At 45.0% G+C, this 18,900-nt stretch overlaps 1 pseudogene; it reads right to left on the bottom strand.

Annotated features, from left to right (window-relative positions):
• Positions 1-200: 200 nt before the first annotated feature.
• Positions 201-18,900, bottom strand: part of LOC100714118 (myosin-16-like) — a 42,086-nt pseudogene continuing 23,386 nt past the window's right edge.

Below are 18,900 nucleotides of genomic sequence, written 5' to 3'. Positions count from 1 at the left end.
GAGGGCTGGAGCTAAGGGACAGGGGAGCTTTGGGCTTCCTGGTACGTGAGATCTGAGTCAGAGAAAGACTGGAAACTTGGGAGTGTAGGTACCCCTGCTAGGCAGTGCCACAACCACTATTAGGAGCAAAGCTGGACTAAGGAAGGTGAGCTTGGAACGTGGCCTCCAGAGTAGAGCCATGCTCTGAGACAAAGAGGGCCTCACTCCTCAGAAAGGGTCTTGCAGGAGCCTGTCTTGGACAGCTGGATGATCTCCGCTGAGGTGATGTTCCTGCCAGTCACACTGTGTATGGTGTGCAGCTTGTTCACAGCAATCTCCTCGGCCCTGCCTTCCTGTGAGCCAAGGTCTGGTTAGCCTGCTCCTCTCATGACAAAGGCATGGTAGGAAATGGGGCATAAACCTGGCTTGTCCTGGGTCATTGAGAGTTTCTGTCAATTTTACATACATGTCTAAGATTTTAGTGGTTTTATAAGACTTGTTACAAAATATCAGTCCTGGGTCGGGGGCAGCCTCCAGCTTGCCAGGGACAATGGTCTTCAATACTTGTAGCTGATTTTGAGGGGCCTCATTCATATTTCTGAAGAAATGTGTTTCTGATACTGCCTCTGTAATTGGTAATTTTAGGCATTATTTGCCATGCTCCATTACGGAAGATGAGGGTTTAGTATTTTTCCCAGCCCTTACTACACATTTTGCTTCTCCTGGTCTTCCCATATAAAGTTGCAGTCATTATGAATAGAACCATGTTTTTATTTTGGTTAAAACCAATTGGCTTACTAGGCAGAGCATCAGGTTGTGGTCCCAGTACCATTATTAGCAAAGGGCACAAGCCATTATCTGCATCTTATAGGATATAGTGTACAGGCCATGTAGTATAGGTTGAGACTTGAAACCACCATTTCTAATCATTTGATTTAGACTCTGACTTCTACTAACATCACACAAATAGTCTGCTCTGTGTTTGTTTCCTTGCCGGTGAAATGGTCCAGGAATCTCAGCCTTCCTGCCTCAGTGTCAAGAGGATCAAACAAAAGGAGGTCTTTGTTAATGGTCTCACTGGGAGGGAGAAGTCAAGCCTGCCACAGGCCACTGTGATCAGTGGAGGAAGGACAAGGGCATATCTTGCCTGGGTTCAAATCAAACTTGCAGGTTAGGTTAGTTAATGCAGATGTTTATGGTGGATAGTTTCACTTTTTACATGTTCTTACCTCTATTTGCATGGTGGCTGTTTCCCTTCTCCAGTGATATGGAGGATGAGGCGCCATGCACAGCAGGCTCACAGAGTCATATTTGGGTCAATACATGACCCTTTCCCTGTGGCTGAGGCTGGTGATGACTTTGGCTGGGAAGCAAATGTTAGGGATAGAAACGTGAGGAAGCATGCAGGCTCACTGCCTTCAGTCTTCATTTGTAGACCTTCAGCTTGTTTTGCTCTACCTGCTCCTGCATGCACTGGTTGGTCTTGTAGTCCTGGACCATCTGGAAGACCAGCTCTTTGAGCCGATGTTCATTCTTGTGCAGCGTCTTGACTGTCTCCATGTGTCCTTTCTGCTCACCATCCAGCTCTGTTTCTATCTCAGTCTGAGAGAGGAAGAAAGTGATGTGACTGAGAGAGCATGTTATTTTTCAAACTCAAACTCTTTGGCCTTGGATGGGAAAACCATGCCTACAATGTCCACCTTCTGCCCAGAGGTGAGCAGATGAATCCTGGATGGGAGCTTCCAGTGGACTGTGCCTTTCTTGGCCAATGCAGTAGTCATCGGACAGTCACTGTCCTCTGAGGCTGAGGTTCCTCTTGGGAAATATGGAAGTCAGAAAGTTGGACAGGGTGGCCGAACCTCCTGTACACCGCCAGCTTGTTGTCTCATGGGCTAAAGACTAAGGCCCATTTTCTCAGAGTGATAGGAGGAAGAAATAATGTCAGGAATGAAAACAAGAAGAAGAATATTGTGAGCTGCTTTGCTTGAGGCTACATACATTGAGGGGAGAAAGGTGATTGGGAAGACTAGGGGAGAATTTTGGGTAAATAAATCATTGTCCCTACTTCCTTCTCTTCCTAACATTTGTATAAATCGTCTCCTCCTCCTCTTATGCAGGGCATGGTTCTGGCAAAAGACATGCCACCCTGGCTTCCAGCTTCATGGTTGTGTACTTCATTCCCTTCCCAACCAGCTGCTCAGCCTCCTCCATCTTGGCCTGCAGGACTTTACTGGTGACATCATAGTTCTTTTTTATATTCTCCAGGTGCATGCAGTAGTCTGTTTCTAGAGCTCTTCTGGCATGCGGGCAGCCTGCAGGTAGAGAAGAGAAGAGGGTGAATTGGAGCCAGTACCACCCAGCCTCGTTAGTGCCATTGTGAGCTGAGGCCTCTGGGAAACCAAATGGTTGACAAGAGGGTCCTTGCTGACATGCTGGTGGGCGTCATGGATAGTGCCTCACGCTCCCACATGCGCTGAATGAGAATAGGGAGGCAGGCCCATGCGCTCAGCCAGCCTCTCAACTCAATGGACTCTCCCCCCTGACAGTAGCACTCAAGCCACACTCTCTGTTGTCACCCCCATGCAGGGCACAGCATCTGGTTTGGAATATTTAGAACTATGTCCAGCCCCTGCATAACCCTCAGTAAGTTACTTATCTGCTCTCGGCTCCCTTGTCCTTACATTCACTCTTCAAATATTTGTGGACAGTATGCCAGACATGGTATATGCTCTTGAATGGTAGTGCCAAATAAAACCAATGATACTTCCTCCTGAACTCCTGAGTTTTCTGTATTCCCTCATCTTTAATGCAGAGATAAGGAGAACTAACACTCGGGATTAATGTAAACACCCTAAGGGCCACTAGAGTGAAATACTTGGTGGCAGATCTTACCAATATTCATGTCTGAGCCTGGTCTAATGCTCCCCCTTTTGCCAAAAGGACTGTCCAGAGGAGCCCACTTTGATGGCTCCTTTGATCAGAGACCCCTGGCACCACACATTGACAAGATCATGTATAGATTGTAATTCTTCCCTACTCTCGTATGTTTGGCCTTTTGGGAAAGTCTTGGACTCCTCTGGAAAAGGGTCCCATGCTCCCTGCAAAGTGCCATGAGTGAGTCCACAGTGACCTTCCAGCTCCAGATGGCCTGGTTCTTAGCAGGCACCAGGTCCCACCTGGTACTTAAAGCTGTCATGGCCTTCTTGGCCCTCTCATCTGCTCTAAAGAACCCACTGACAAGCGGTTGGAGATGCTCTGGACATCTGACACCAGCTGCCTGACCATGAGGAGGTTTTGGTTCTAGAGAGGAGATGAAGTCATTGAAGGCACAGCCCTTCCCATGTCCAAAAAGGAAAATGACCCTCTCCTAGAGGCACTTGCCAGATGCCTCAGCAGGAAATAGCCCTGGTCCCTCTGTGTGGGTGAGGGTCTTCCCTACCTACATTCCTGTCTCAGTTTTAAAATTGTATAAGTATCCCAAGAATAATGTCCTTTAGATCTGGGGTTGGTTGGCAGCTCTGGAATGATCCTGAACTCAGAGCAGATATGAATGCCCCAGTTTAAGCCCCACCACTACCAGTTGTGTAGATAAATTCCTAATCTCTCTACACTTTAGTCTGATTATCCCTAAAACAGAATTGTAATGCCTCTATGTCTCATGCACATTTTTTTTTTTTGGTACCAGGCAATATCTTGCACTTGCCAAGGCACTGTGCGGCTGATCTGTATTCCCGGCCGCACATTTATTCTTTTGGCAAATTCACAGAACATAATTAAATAAGGACTTAACTGTGCTAGTAGTAAGGGAATACTTTATGAACAATAAGCAATACTAGGGTTAACACTGGCAGTAGACAGGGATCTCAGACTGTGGATGAACCATTCAGCTGTCTGGACTAAAGGTGTTTGTTTTTTGTGATACTAGCAATGGAATCCAATGCCTCGTGCATGCTAGGCAAGTGTCTCACCATGTGCCACACAGCTCTGTTTCACATTTGGTTCTGAGGAAGGGTCTCACTAAATTGCTCAGGAGGCCTCCTGCCTTAGCCTCCTGAGTAGCTAAGATTACAGGCATATACCACCATGCCCAGCCAGTGTTTTATTTTTAAAGTGAATATCAGGCAATAAAATATTCTAGATCCCTTCCAGTTTAGAGTTCAGGGCTCAGCTGTTAATACTATGGCTAATAGTAGTCCTCAAAATTGGCTAAATCATTAGCATCTCCTGGGGAGCTTTGGAGGTTCAGATTTTGGGGGTCAGAAATCTCCAGGGCAGAGTGCAGGAATCCATCTTTTAAAACTTCTGCACAATAATGTGCTTACAATGAACAATACTGTGCTATATACTTAAAAATATGGTGAAGTCAATACATTTTATGTTGTGGATTTTTTTAGTACTGTTTACAAAAGTGCAAAACACAGGAGTTGAGTTCAAAAAAATTTTCTGACATCTTTGTTTTTTGCAGTGCTGGGGAATGAATGCAAGGTATCTATACTGAATTCCTTCTCCCAGCCTTCTTTATTTTGAGACAGCATCTAATTAAGTCACTGAGTTTCCCAAGGCTGGGCTCAAACTTGCAATCCTCCTGCCTCAGCCCCTCAGGATGCTGGGATTATAGGCCTGTACCATCACACCTGACTTTGCCTCTGAGTTTGGAAGGGGGAGCCCCTATGGTTTGGGTACCATCTTGGCCTCACCCCAGCATACCCTCTTCACCCTTGTCTAAGTGAATCTAGGAGCTTCAGGCCTACCTGGATGTTGACCTCATTGTCTCCCAGTGATCTCTGCACTCCCTGCCCTATCAACTTTCACGGAAGTCCACTGCCCCACAGGCTGGAGTGCACCTCCTGCAACTCTGTCTGCAACAGGTTCAGACACCGCTCCTGCAGGTGATACTGCTTCCACAGCTTCTGATGCTGCCGAGTGCCCTCACCCATCTGAATCTGCAGATCCTAAAGAGCAAAAGGACTCCTCCTGAGCCCATGCTCAGGCCTGTGGTACAGCCTGGCACTGTCCAGGCCTGAAGGTACTGTGATCTTCTTAGTCTGGATTCAGCAGAAAGCTGGACCACGAGTGGGCCCTGGAGGGCACAGGAAGGGATAAGGGGGAGGCCTGGTCTCAGGGCATTCACAGTGTGGTCATTGCCTAGCCAGGTCAGGGCCCTGGATCAGGTGTGTGCCTCAGGATGTCAGCACGGAGGCAAGCCTTTCCTGTGGTGTTCTACACAAGGGCCTGTTAAGACCTTTGACTATTCCACTGTCACTAGCTAATTCCTGGCTCTCTGCTTCTGCCCTGTTTCTCTGTAGCACATATCTGAATTTTTTAAATGCTAGTTTTATTTATTGCTTATGTATTATATATATCCATATATACACACACACACAATAATCAATCCCAGAACTTGAGCAGCTGAGGCAGAAGGAGCACTGTGAGTTCGAGGCCTGTCTAGACTATATATGAAGACCCTGCCTCAAAAAAAGAAAAAAAGAAAGAAAGACAAAAATTTTTTAAAGAGCTGGGGATGAACTCAGTGTGAAAGTTCTGTGTTCAATCCCCAGTACCACAAAACAAAAGAAAGAAAAACCAGTCGTTAATTGGTTGTATTTAATGTGCAATGATATTTTAATCAACTCAGTAAATATTTCCATAATCCTCATGTAAGCTATATTAATCTCTTATTATCAGAGAAGACCAGGGAAGTAATTGAGGTATTCAATAAATATTTGTTGACTTAAGCCAAATAAGTGGTGAATATGTAAAGATCCTTTCACTTTTCCAGATCCCCAGCCACACTGTGTCACCTCTCTCTACCCCAACATGCTGGATTTGAAGCACCTTAAGACATACTCAGTTTCTGGATAGGAGAAGGTGTCATGACATCAAAAATGAATAAAATAGGGCTTCACTTTGATTTAAAGAAACATAAGCAAAACCTGCAATATAATGTTGTTGAAAAAGTTGAAGAAGAGCTAAATAAATTGAAAGGTAAGTGTTCATGGCTCAAAAGGCCTAATATTATTAAGAGGCAATAATTTCCAAATTAGATCTATAGTTTCAACATAATGCTTATCAAAATTCTAGTCACTTTTTTGCAAAAATTCACAGACTGACCCAAAAGTTTATGTGGAAATACATGGGACTCAGAAAAATAAAATCTTTTTGTATGTGTGTAGTGGTGGTGCGGGTCAAACCCCTACTCTAAGTATGAAGACCTCACACTGTATCTAAAAGTTAACTCAAGTCAAAATTCTGTTAAGAAAATATAGATGTAAATCTTAGTGACTAGATTAGTCAACAGATCTTTAGATATGACCCCTAAAGTATAATTGGCCAAAGAAAAAAAATAAATAAATTAGATTTTTTTCCAAATTAAAAACTTTTGTGCTTCAAAAAACACCTTCAAGAAAGTGAAATGGGATAAAATGTTCGCAAGTCATATATCTGATTAAAGTCTAGTATCCACAAGATACAAAGAATCCTGACCTAGCAATAAAATGACAGTCCAATTTTTTCTTTTTTGAGACAGGGTCTTGCTATGTAGTTCAGGGTGGCATTGAGCTCACTGTGTAGTCCAGGCTGGCCTTCAAACTCATAGCAATCCTCATGCCTCAGCCTGGGGTACAGGTGCTGGGGTACAGGTATGTGCTATGCCCAGCCCTCAATCCAATGTTTTAAGTAAGCAAATAATAGACATTTCTTCAAAGATGATATACAGATGCCCAGTAAGCACACAAAAGATGCTCAGTATCATTAGCCATTGTAGTGGATTAACTAATGGTCAACACCCAGCTGAACTGAATCAGTGTGGTATGGGGGTGGAGGCCCACCTGAGGATTGTTATCAACAGCATAGCAAGAGAGCTAGAGGGAAAGATGGTGCGCTGTTGATTCTCCTGGAGAAGCTTGTCACACTGGCTTTCCTGATACAAACTCAGCTGTTCTCATCAGAGGAGCTCAGGTCCTCGCTGTCAATGAGGATGGCTATGGTTCTTCTTGGGGGAGCCCTGATCTTTACCTTGAGTGTCTCTTCCTGGTTCCAGTGCAGATTCCCCATCCTGCTGACACAGACTTTCTAGCTTCACAGATTTTGGGGCCTTACCAGCTCAGATCCATGAAACAGACTTGCACAAGACATTGTCATGGGCTCTAGTTCTTCAGCTGTATTTGTGCAGGACAATTTCGTGGGATCTAGGCTGTCAGCTGGATTCTTTGGGTCTCTAATGTGTGGACGGATCTCCAGCACTCTTTTGCATTTTATTCTTTGGTTAAATAATCCTATAAATTATGTGTCCTGTATAAAACCTATTCCCTTGTAAACCTTAATTACAATAGCCATTATGGTTAAAATACTGTCTTCTGAAGCATTTGTGAAGCAAAGTGTCACCTCAGTGTAAGATAATACCACTTATTCTCATTTAATGTTTGAAGAAACCAAAGCTCAGAGAGGTTCACCTTATTGCCCTAACTCACATAACTAACAGGTTAGCAGAGATTTTCAGGTTTCACTCCATCACGCTGCCTGTAAGTAGCCTCCCATTCCATACTTCTTAGCTTCAAATTCTTATTTCTCATGAATTTTCCCATCAATGTCAGCTTTAACCCACACTGAATTTGAATCACTTTGCTCTCTTCAACCTACCAGTAATATAAACATGGATCTTCCTGGCCAAGAAGATGCACAATGCCTGGCCAAGGGACCAACCCCCGAGGTGACAACCACACAGTTACCACCAGGGAAGACTTGGCTTCTTCCAGGGCCGCGTGGAATTCTTCCTTTTCAGTCTCTGACTTTTTCTTCAACTTTTGCAGCTCATGCACACTCCATCCTCCCTCACCCAGCTGATCAAGGAGCTCCTTTATCTCCTCTGAAGAAGGAATATTCACATTAACCAGGTACATGAGCCTCTGGGGCCACGGCATGCACAGTCATTCCTCCATTGAAGCAGGTAATCCTAGCTTCATTGGCTCAAAAGGGGGACCCATTTATTTCACACTATAGACTCACAGGACATAAGGATTTGTACAGTGAATAACATTGAACTCAAGTTTCTCTTTTTATAAACAAGACCCAAATCTCAGAATAGCAAGAAAGCAGACAGGAGCTTTGCAACCAGGGCACGGACTCCTCAGGCTTGTTAGTCCCACATCTGGATTTCCCTTCTCAAAGTCCTACCTGGTGCTCAAAAACAACTGCACAAGAAACTCCTGAGAGGACTGGAGCCTTCATGATTTTGTTCCTCGATTGGGGACCTTTCACCTATCCACCCACAGGAATGCCTGAGGATGTGCCGCATCTTAGAATCAGGTACAAATCTCAGCCCATGACCAGAGACATCCAACAAATACAACTGTTTTGATTAACCCATGGCCGAATTGAATTCCTCTTCCTCCTCTTCCTCCTCTTCTTCTTCCTCCTCCTCCTCCTCCTCCTCCTCTTCTTCTTCTTCTTCTTCTTCTTCTTCTTCTTCTTCTTCTTTTTTTAGACAGAGTCTCACTAGTAGTGCAGGTTGGCCTCAAACTTACTTTGTAGCCTAGGATGGCCTTGAACTCATAGAAATCCTCCTGCCTAAGCCTCCCAAGTGCTGGGATTACAGGCGTGCACCACTATGCCCAGCCATATCATGTCTTCTTGAGTTCAAAGAAAGCTCATTTAATCCAGGTTCTGGGATTCTAAGTTCCAGGTGGCTTTGGGAGAGGACTGGAAGATATCATGCAAGTCATTGTTGCTGTCCAACTGTTGCATTACTAATGCATCTATGGCTTACATGGTCCCATCATCTAATCTCTGGACACAGTGAAAGATTCCTGACCTTCACTGTTCTACTGTGGCACCACAAGCCCCTGTGATGCTGCCTGATACCCTCTCTCCGCTATTCCCTGGCTACCACTACGCTGGGGCTACTTTACAAGGTTTGCTCCTATCTGGGATTCACCTGAAAAGTGGGATACATATTCCTCCACTCTTAACTCCCAGGTTACCTGGGAACTGTCTTATCTGAATGAGAACAAGTAGGGGCCTGGGCTGGTTGATTGAGACTCATAAGCATTCAGTCATCTACCTCTTCCGATTTATCTTCTTATCTTAGTCCTCAACCCTTAACTCATGTAATTATGCTCAAGTCTTTCACCTAAGAAAGTAGAGCCCTCGTATCTCTCAAAATTGCCTCATATAAGCAAGTCGCTCTCCTGGGAGGGACTACTAAGACTACTAAGCAGATTTGAGGACCACTGCTTACTGAGACCACCTGCCTATATCCCCTCTGTTACAATGATCTTATACCAGCTGTGCTGGGATTTGATATATCTCTAGTGAGAAAGCAGAGTGTGGTGACTTAGAATTGATCAAGAAATCCTACATTGGCTAAGATTTGGTTTCTGTGGTTCCTCAGAATAGAGGTCCAAAAACAGTTCTTCAAAACAAAAAAACCTGACACCTCTTGCACAGCCGTCTTTATGATTAGAAATGTATGATGCACACACAAACACAAGTGATCTAGTCAAACCTCTGTATGACAAAATGATCTTAAGCACATAGCAATTTTCAAGCAATACCCAATGAAATTAATTTCTAGCCCAAGAGTTTTATGTTTAAAAAATATATTGCTAGGGGCTGGGGATTTAGTTCAGCGGCATAAGTGCCTGCCTTGCAAGCAGGCAGTCATGGGTTCGATCTCCGGTACCGGTAAAAAAGGAAAAAGACAAAAAAAAAAGAAATATATTGCTGAGTGTAAGTGCTGCATGCCTATAAGCCCACCATTTGGGAGGCTAGATGGAAATACTGCAAACTCCACACCAGTCTGGGCTACATAGCAAGTTCAAGGACAGCCTGGACTACAAATATAATGAGACTCTCTCAAAAAAATAAATATGTGTATGGGGCTGTGGATATAGAAAACATACATGAGGCCCTGGGTTCAATCTGAGGGACCAAGAAAAAAGCGTACATGTGTATTATATATGATATATATAAGGACTGAAAACATAAAATCTATTGAGCGCTATTTGTGTCAGCTGCTCTGTGGAGTAAAGATGTTTACATTTATTTTGCTGTCACAATAATGTTACAAGAAAGGTAGGATTTCCTCATTTTATAAATGAAGAAAGTAAGGTATAGAAAACTGAAGTCACCCGCCTACAGTTACATTGCTGAGTGCCTAGATGCCTCTACAAAGCACTTATTAGCCAGCCAATGGACATTCGCGGAGGATCTACTATGTGCCAGACTCATGCCTAAATTGAGGATGTGCTCAAACTGGCCATGTCTATCCCCACAGGCCTACTCTGTATGCCTACCTTCAGACTCACCCTGCAAGGTCTTGTTTTCCTTCTTCACTGAATCAAGGTGCTCCAGTGACCCCTCGTAGGTGATTTTGGTCTTGAAGCTCTCTGTTATGTACATGCGTCACTCCTTCCATAAGCTGTCCACTTCCACCTGCAGCTCCTCACACTTCTGCTATCACTCAGCCAGCATCTTGTCAAACACTCACTGCTTCTTGTCCAGGGCAGCAGCTGCAGCACTGACCTTGGGTAAGGTAGAGGTGGCTCAGGACATTTTTTCTCAAGCTTCTTATGTGGATGTGACCTCCTGCCCACATGGCCTCTGGATGCAGCTACATTCTCTGAATTGGTCACACATGGCTCTTCATTGCTGGCCTGAATTAGGATCATTTCCAGACCAAGACCAGGGAGGTATATGTCAGTAGAAATTTTACTTAATTCAGCTAGAGACCAATAAATCATTTTGAACCAGAAATGCAAACAGAAATATTCAGCTACACAGAATGTGTGGGACGTGGTTTGTATGTGAGAGAAGGAACAGGGAAAATGTGTTATGTAACTTCCTGAGAACAAATTTAACCCTTGTTAGGGCCTGTTTAAATATAGTCAGTCCTCCTTACCTTTAAGTTCCACATCTGCAGATAGAACCCACCACATACCAACATTTTTTCTTGTCTTGTTTCCCTAAGCAATACGGTATAACTATTTACATACCATTTAGTTGGTATTAGGTTTTATAAGTAATCTAGAGATGATTTAAAGTATATGTAGAGGATGTGCAAGCTGTACGATTTTATATAAGCAACTTGAGAATCTGTAGATTTGAGAATCCTTTGCAAGTCTAGGAATCAATTCCCTTCAGACACTAAGGGACAAACGTAGTGTCCTGCAGAGGATTAAGATTTCAGGAGAGTTTATAAACTTGTTCTCAAGCAGTAGGCCATGGCCAGTGCATTCCTGTAGGCAAGCTCCATATTACAACCTCTTGGGTTACAAATTTCTTCCTGAGAAGCCCAGACATGTGACTGTCTCTCCCCAGTCCTGCTGGGGGTTCTCTGTTCACCCTTAGATAGGCAGCACTTGACCCTCTGACCTTCTCCAAGTCGATGGTGAGGTCCGCAACTTCTGCCTGGAGCCTCTGTTTATTTTTCTCAAGGGAGACAGCCCATGCCTGGGCAGTTTCAGCCGCCTCTTCTGCTTCCTGGAGCCTGGCAGCTGGCTTCCTGCTGAGAATGAGGACCAGATGGGCCTTCAAGGAAACATAGGAGCCCACAGGCATGACCTTATATTGTCAGGGGTGGGGGTACATGGCACTGAGGACTGATGTCAATTTTGGAAAAGATGCAGATCCAATGGAATGTTTAGGGGAGCCAACTGCTGTCCATTCACTCACTCACTCATTAATCCAACAAATATTTATGGTTCCTACTCATTGCCAAGAATTGTTCTAGGCCTTAGGGATACAGCAGTGAATAAAACAGAATGAGATCTCTCCCTCATGAATGGGGCAGAGCACACATAGGACATGAGGACTATAGCAAACAATAAAGCAGAGAAGTGTGGGAAAGGGGGACTTCATTTTTTGAAATTGTTATTGGGGCTCTTCGCACGGAGCTACATTCTTAGCTCTTTGTAAATTTTTATTTTGAGATAAGTTCTTGCTAAGTTGCCCAGTTATACATGCTGGGCTCAAACTTGTGATCCTTCTGCCTCCGCCTCCCAGAGTGCTGAGATTATAAACATGTGCCACCATTCCATGGTAAGGATGACTGCAATTTTAAGTAAGGGCCAAAAGGACAGCAGGAGGGAACATAGGTATAGGCCTAAAGGAGCAGAACAAGGGCCTATCAGTGCTGCTTAAGCACTTCAGAGTCAAGAGAAGTCCTGCCTGGAACTGGAATCCTAGCTCCCAGCACCCCTGAAGGCAAGCTGAACACATCAAGATGGAGGTCTGTGGGAAGCCGCCTATGATGGCGCCCATTTCCTGCTTCCGGGTTCTTCCTGGCCTGAACAAGCCCGCCAAATTGTCATGTCTGCCCAGTTACCCGTGACGCTAGCCTATCAGCTTGTTAGACGCGCTTCTCTGTGATTGGATACTGCTTCCCCTTATAAGAGGTTGTTCCTGCCCCCAACGGGCGGAAGAGGAATCAACACTGAGGGTGGCGGACCTTGTTAGGTCCGGTTCGCTGTACGCAATAAACTTTGAGAGCTGATCCTGCTCGAGTTTGGTCTCCTGTCTCCCGCGGCTCCGGTCAGAGGTCCTCGGTAGTTAGTCCTGATTTACACATGGGACTCTGAGGGTCAGCAGTGCATGTCATGATTACCCACTGAGGGCATACAGTAGGCTCCTTTGTCCAAAAGTTCTGCCTTTTTAAAGGAGCTTGAGAACTTTCTTCCTGGCCCTGGCTTTAGCAGTGACCTAGGAGATGCAGAGCCATCCCATCCACAAGCTTGGCCCACCTAGCTCTCCTGGTACAAGGATGACACTCACTTGGTCTCCCCCAGCTTCTTGGTCCTTTGCATGGCATCAGTTTCGTACTTGGTCCTCCAGGTGGTCACCTGGGTGTTGAGTTTGTACCTGAGGTGCTGTAGCTCTGGGAGCAGGGAGAAAGTCCAGAGCATGCATGGGGTTCCCCTTCCACTTCCCCTGTCTCTCCTTCCCTCTCCCTCTCTCTTCCTGACAGGGTTTACTCCCTCTCCCTTTCTCTCTCTCTCTCCCTCTCTCTGACAGGGTTTTAGTTCAAGCTGATGGTTTTTTGTTTTTTTTTTTTTTGGTACTGGGGATCGAACTCACGACCTCAAGCTTGCCAGGCAGGCGCTTATGCCGCTGAGCTAAATCTTAGCCCTCAAGCTGGCTTTGAACTCACTATGTAGCCCAGCTCAGCTTCAAACCCATGGCAATCCTCCAGCCTCAGCTAGGATCACAGGCATGTGCCACTGTGCCCATTATGGGCCTCAATTTTTTTATCTATTACATGTAGATGATTTTAAGAAATATTCAGAATGTAGGCGACAAGGCTGAAGAATGCCTCAAAGTTCTCTTGATGTCATACTAGAGCTCAGTCCAATAAGTTCACTAGAGAAGGCTTTGTTCTCTAAGCACATGTACCCTCATTTAACTTACTGTTTACTCCTGATTAGAGCTGAGCCTTCACAAAGTTAGATGTTAATTTGTATTTTTGATAAACCGCAAATTATTTTTGTTATGAGATGCAAAGCATTTCTTCTGACTGGGGGTGTGTGAGGGTGGCGCACTAAACTAAACCAAACCCAGAAGCTAGTTATGTTAACATTCCTTTCGCAGCTGACTATGTAAATCTCTGCCTTTCAAATGTTCTTCAAAGGCAGCTTTTTCTGGTTCTCTCATTAATGAATTAAATAAATCCTTGACATATATTCTCTTTATATTAGCATATGAGTCCTGTTTTAAAATGTTTGAAAATTGTATTTTGTCAGTATTAATGCCCTTCTTATCTCACAGGGCAAATGAGCGGGTAGGAAATTGTTTTCATTAGTGTCCCCCATTTTGCATTGTAAAAACATTACATGGAATATTCAGCAGGTAGAATAAAGTCTCTCATCATGGAGAACTAGATGTGAATTTTCCAAGGCCCTGAGAGCTCTGGGGAAAGGACCCGGCACTGCCTTTCTATTCCCTCAGGGAACCCTGATTCCTCTCCACACACTGCTCACAGAAGCTGTGGACGCAGGAAGCTCACCTTGGAGATGGTTCTGAGGATGCTGGTTTCGCCCCAGTTCTGCCACTTTGGCACGGACTTCTGCTAAGCTGTCTCCCAGCTTCCTGACATGGGCCTCTGCATTCATCCACTCAGAAAGAATGAACTCAGTTGGAGGAGCCCTCTGTGTATCCACCATAGAGTCTTACCCTGTCTCATGTCTGTGCTTCCTCTGTGGCTACCCAGGCCATCTGCCTAATCCTTCAAAAATGTCCCTTCCTCACAAACTCCAAAGGTCTTATGAATGCTAGAAGTTTGGAGGCAGCATTATTGGCTGGTGTGAGGTTTCCTTGGGCATCTTTGTGTAGTTTTGGATCCGCCTTATCCTAGTGTTCCTGGAGGGCCTTTCACACAGGAAGCACTCATAAGTGCTTTTTTGAATGGCTTATTTGATTTTGTCTTTTGTCACAAATCCCTTTCCCTTGAATTGGGATGCAGAGGCATTTGTCCTGTTACTACTACTAGACTCTTAACACCTTGAGGACAAAGTTATATTAATGTGATAATTGGAGCAGCACATTTATTGAACTTTCTTATTCCTATTGTAGCCCTCATAATAGCTCTATGAGGTGAGAATTATTATCATCTGTACTTTGCAGACGAGGAAAATGAAGCAGTTAGGTTATATAACTCAGTCAAGGACGTACACTTGGCCTATGAACTCTGTGATGAATTCTTCTCAGTGCCCTTCATCTCTAACACATGCTTCAGGCTTGTTGGGGGGCTTAGGGAAGGTTTGTGAAGGACCCAGATGTTATGGTTCCCTCACTTCGGGCTTCCGCACAGTCTCCATGCTGGCGTTTAGGTCACTAATCTCAGCGTTCACGATCTGCTTACTCTTCTCCAGTTTGGATTTGACCTTCTGCAGGTTCTCTATGTGCTCTGTCAGCCACTGCCTTGTATTGCAGGGCCGTCTCCGCCAGCTTATGCCACAACTTCAGCAGCTCAGGCTCCCACTTGTGGTTCTGCTCCACCTGGGATAGAAGAAGAGCAGAGCTTAGGAGAACTGCCCAGGGACGGGCTCGGGGAGGTGGACACTGTCCACCTCCTCCATGGATCCCTGATGTTCCTGCACCCCACCAAAAGACTTTCCTGATGGAAACATCAGTCCTTGGCTCTCAGATTGTTTCTAGGATTTGTTTAGTGTAGTGTGTTGAACTGTTCCCCCATAAAGGTTTATTCAAATTCTAATCTCATGTAGCTGTGAATGGACACTTATGTGGAAATAAGGTTTTTTTCTTTGCAGATATATGTAGTTAGTTAAGATGTCCTTTTAAAAAGATGTCCTTTAAAAGGAGAAACATTTGGGCCCAGAGAGACACGTAGGAAGAAGACTTATGTGACAACACAGGCAGAGACTGGAGGGATACATCCACCAAGGAGTACCGAGGGCTCCTGGCAACTATGAGAAACTACTAGAAGTTAGGAGAGGAGTACAGAGTGGATTCTCCCCTGGAGTCTCCAAAAGCAGCCAGTCCTGCCCACACCTTGATTTCAGAATTCTGGTCTTCTAACAGTGAGAGGATCCATTTCTCTGTTTTAAAACACTCAGTTGTGATACTTTGTTACAGTAGCGCTGGGAGATCATGCCCTAGGGTACCAACTGGATTTGCACTCTTCTTTGCCTTTATATAATTTCTGGGGCTTCCGCACCCCAAGTGTAGGCCACCATCCAGGCAGCACTGACCCGGGTGAGCACTAGTAATGCAGGATGCTGCTGGAACTGGGAACCTGCATGTGACTGAGCTCCTGATGCCCTACGAGCTCCAGTCTGAACCAGCGTGAAACGCTTCTGGTTGTCACAACCAGAGGATACACTGACACTTTGCCCAGTATGATTCCAGGGATGCTGTTGACCCTCCTAGTCCTGGAGAGTCTGGAACCTTAAAGAGTAATTCTGCAGTTCATGTGCCTGGCCCTCCCACCAGGCATCTATGTAAATAAAACTCCGAGCCTAAAACTCAATACCACTTCATAAGTGACTCGACATTCTTTTACATTTAGCACACACTGCAGCTATTAAGTAAAATTATCTACCATGAAAACAGGTTTGTTATTGTTCCAAAATTTTCTCCAAAAGTCATTCACAATTCTGTAAAGCTGTGTCACCAACAGTAGCCACGCCTTGCCATCTAAGTCACATTTTACCCCCAGTGCCTGTCTAGAGACTACAGCCATTAGAGATAATACCTGCTACTCCCTCTGCCTGAGCTTCTATACAGTGACAGATGCATTATTTATTCTTTCTTTTTTGTTGTTGTTTTTTGTCTTTTTCTTTTTTATAGGTACCAGGGATCGAACTCACGACCACACACTTGCAAGGCAAGTGCTTATGCCACTGAGCTAAATCCCCAGCCCAGATGCATTATTTATTATAAGTTACTTCATTTTTCTTTCTATCAAAGGGCACAATAGTGATTTTTAAGTTATATTATTTATAATTTTGATCTTAGAATACTAAGGAAGCGTTCTAAAATGTAGTTGATTCTCTATTTGCCTACTTACTACTCACCAATACATATCCCAAATCAACGCCTGTGGCACTTTTGAGGTCCTTTGAGAATGTACCCATGGTAGGGAAAATTTGAATTGCCAGATGAGCACATTCCCTGCTGAGACTGAACTAGGTGACGCTTTGTCTCCTTGTTTGAGATCTCATTATGGGAAGGAGTGTTATTTTTATGGTTTATTTACTGCCCTCATTTTTTTTTTTTTACATTTTTGTGCTCTTTGTTAGTAATTTCACTGCCTAATGTTCCTATGTGTGAGAAAGCTGTGATGTGTCTTACAGAAAGAAAATATGTGTAGTAGGGAACCCTCATTCAGGAATGAGTTATATAGTACTGTCAGCTGTGAGTTCATTTTTTAAAAAATTAATTAATTTTGAGACAGGGTTTTGCTATGCAGTTCAGGCTGGCCTCGAACTCACCTTTTGGAACACACTGGCATCGAATTTGCAGTGATCCTCCTGCCTCAGCCTTCCCAGTACTGGGATTACAGGTGCACGCCACCACATCTGGCTTAGCTGTGAGTTCTGTATCAATGGATCAATAATATGTGATAAATAAGTTATTTTTAAACAGAAAAATTTAAGACAAATAATGTATTGATTATAATTGCATATGTTTTGTATTGTTTGGTTGCCAGAAATATTATGACCAGAGGCTCACAGGAGCCTAATCCAACATTTTTCCTAGAGCAGTGGTTTCTATTTGATAACTCAGTATTTATTAACTCAGTGGCAACTGTATGGAGTAGAACTAAATTTAAAATATAAAAGGCCCATGATGTGCCTTACAGAAGATCACAGTCTAAGGGAGACAGTTCCTGAGGCAGTAGAGGGAGCAGCTCAGGTGGCATGCTCTGGATTCATGATGTCAGCAAACACAGGGCTCCATCACCTGCTCTGGGATTTAATTGCTCTTGGCACCTGTGTCTCTAGACGTCCTCTGTGCTGTGCTCCAAGCTGGTGGCTGGTCAGGGTGGGCTCTGCATTCAGCAGCCTGAGCGCTTATGGCAGAGCTGGGAAAGTAGCCGCTAATGGTTTCCCTGTGCCCTCAGGAGCCCATGGACTGCTGCTGCCACGGCATATTAGGGTCCCCTGGGGCTTTAGACCTTCCCATACGCCACACTTCATCCTTGCAACTCCTCCACTGTCTACGCTTTCCAGGGTATTTGGGGCCAACTGGCTCATGACTTTAGTAGTTCCTTCTTTCACTCTCAAAACTCCCAGCGTGGGTGATAAATTAAATGGTCACTTTGTATACAGCAAAAACTGGAAGGAAAACAGTATGGTGTGACCTTGCCCACTTGACTGTTGAGGGAATTGAGATTTATGGGGATATTTTTGTCTTTCCTGAGGCATCTACCTGAAGGAGCATGGTCTAGATCTGGATGCCATCTCATCTCCAGGAGTAAAATATATTATACCAACTCCATCTGCTCTGCCACAGGAAAATGCCAGGAGAGCCTACCTGGTGCAGCTCCTCCAGGGCCCTCTTCTCCTTCTGGAGCTTGGGAATGTTGTCTTCGTGGGGGAAGAGGTCCCCTTTCAGGGTGTGGACCCTGTGATTCAGGGCCTATAAACCAGGGTAGAGAGAGAGACTGGTCCTTTAACTGGTAGCCATGGAGAGGTAGGTAAGGGTCTTCAATTTGGCTGTACCCTTAAGGTCATCAAGGCACTGGAAAAATGCCAACACTTAGGGCACATCCCTGACCAACCAAGGAAAAACGTCAAAGGTGGCAGGCAGCTGTGAGAATCACCAGTTCAAAGCATGGTCCTCAGCATTATCAGTGATGTTGCCTGGGATTGTGCTAGGACCATCAGGACCTGCTAGTCCTTCAATTGTACCAAATTAATTGAAGTTAAAAGAGCAGCTAGGACACTGGGCACTGGCACTATGGGGCTCCAGGTGTGGCCTCTGCAGATGTGCAGGCTGAGGGTGGCCTGCCTTGTGAGCAGCAGCACATTGAGTCTGGAAAGCTGCTAACCTGCTTCTCTTTCTCTGTCTTGGCCAGTGTGGTTTCCAGGCCCTCCAGATCCTGCTTCTGGTTGCTCAGATTCCCTGTAGTTTACACTTGCTGGCACTCAGGGAAGCCACTGTGCCTTCCTCTTCTTCCTCCTCCTCCAGCCACTCCTACATGTCTGAGATCTGCCTCTCCAGCTCCATCTTGGGCTTCATAATTTGGGTCAGGCACTCCTCAGCATCCATCAGGTTCTCTTGCTCCTATGGGAAGACAGGGCCCCAGTCAGAGGTAGGGCCCAGGTGCCTATGAGGGACCCAAGGGGCATCACCAAGACATTAGCCTCGGCCCTAAATGTGTGCTGGGGGTTGCACAGGGGCTGGGCTATAATCTAGGAATGTGGTCCCTGGGCCAGCAGCAGCACCACCCAGCAGCAAAAATTC

Source organism: Cavia porcellus, unplaced genomic scaffold, assembly GCF_034190915.1.
Source record: "Cavia porcellus strain 051 isolate PalLab524CR breed Dunkin Hartley unplaced genomic scaffold, mCavPor4.1 scaffold_23, whole genome shotgun sequence".
Classification (NCBI taxonomy): Eukaryota; Metazoa; Chordata; class Mammalia; order Rodentia; family Caviidae; genus Cavia; species Cavia porcellus.
Note: the sequence above shows the minus strand (reverse complement) of the source record. Positions and strands in the feature narration are given on the sequence as shown.